Below are 1,685 nucleotides of genomic sequence, written 5' to 3'. Positions count from 1 at the left end.
TACTAATTCCGTGTCACTGAAAACGAAAATCATGTTTAAAATTTTTGATTGGCTCTAACAATAAAGATATGATACTGAGTCTGTATATACGACCATTGACTTGGGAATGGCGGAGGATAAGTGAATTATAAAGGGAAGGGATCTCAATTTAAACCAGAAATAACTAAAATATATCTTTGACCGGAGCTATGAATAAACCTCTGAGGTTTTGGACCACTTTATCTTTAGGCAAAGCAATGAATGATGCAGTCTGAAGCTGCCATTGCGCCATACATGATACGGACTGCATCATGTTATTCCTAGAAGTCACGGATGATGCAATCATACAGATGCTTGCATCATTCTGCTGAACAAATTGCCCTGTATCCGTTCTAGCAATCACAGTGTCATGCCCTCTTTTTTGGCAGTGTTTGATTTTAAAAAGAGACACATTTCTGTTTAGCCAAAGTGAGCAAAGATGCCAACAGATCATATCAGTAATTCTTACTTCTGCATATTGCCTCCATTTGGGAAAGGAGTGTCAAAGAAGAAACAGTGGACTATGCATTATTTAAAGATTCCATCAGCTATACGCCCAGTACCCAACGGAGAAGGACTGCCGGTTCATGAAGCACCAGAATCATTCTCACTTGAGTCAGACGAAGAAGAGGCAGAGGATGACACTTCTAGTCCTGAATCATCAATGTCACATGACCCATATATATCACATCCTCCACCTCTAAACCCCACTTAATAACACAAGGTGAACTGAATGACTTTGTCAGGGATTTAAGGCAGAGGTATTGGACTCCAGACTACAGCAGTGGAATCTCCTGGCAGGTGAAGTTAGGGTTTCCAGGTTCCGCGAGGGACAAAATAATCTTGTCCCATTCTTCTTGACCGATGAGCCAGTCGAGCGATTTCACCAGGACATAGCAAAAATGGAGAAACGCAGTCAGGGCAAATGGAACCTATCAAATGACGCAGACTATTGCTGCACAGTGAGAAGAGTGCTCTATTTAATGAATACAAGAGACAAGCCAATACGTTCTGAGTAGACACTGAATAATGATTAAATTATGTAATGATATATACCTAACAGTTTGTTGCCGTTTGTTTCATAACAAAAATTATCTGTATAACACCTTTACTGTTTTACAAGGTGTTGCATAAAGAGGATAGGTGAAATATTATCATGGAAAGCAACCATAAACACAAGAAAAGACCTAGGTTTACAGCTTATGATGAAAACTCTATTATGTACAGAACATACATAGTCAAAATATCTAAAAACTTAAATATCTTGAAACAATAGCTTACACATTGTTTAACTGTCATATTTGAATTCAGCACATCAGAATACATAATAAATAGCACATTGTATCTCTGAAGCAAACATGTAATTGGTACTGTAAATTTTAACTGTCTTCTTCGTTTTTTATTCTCAAACACGTACTAAGTCACATAACTTTTAAAGCATGTTTGAATAAAAAAAACCGTTAATCATTTTAAAACATTTCTTATACCTTTTATTAAAACTTTTCGGTTTATTTTATTGTTTGTCTCCTTCAACAGAAACTTCTAACAGAGTATATTTGTTTTGTAGGGTCCTGTTCGAATGAAGTTTGTACAGTTAACAAGGCGAGAAAGTTTATAGCTCGCAAGAATTTTGATACCTGCTTTATTTCGAAAGTGTGTAAAAATGC

This window comes from Sinohyriopsis cumingii, unplaced genomic scaffold (assembly GCF_028554795.1).
Source record: "Sinohyriopsis cumingii isolate HCF-2022 unplaced genomic scaffold, ASM2855479v2 utg002407l, whole genome shotgun sequence".
NCBI classification, from domain to species: Eukaryota; Metazoa; Mollusca; class Bivalvia; order Unionida; family Unionidae; genus Sinohyriopsis; species Sinohyriopsis cumingii.
This window is presented reverse-complemented; position numbering follows the sequence as displayed.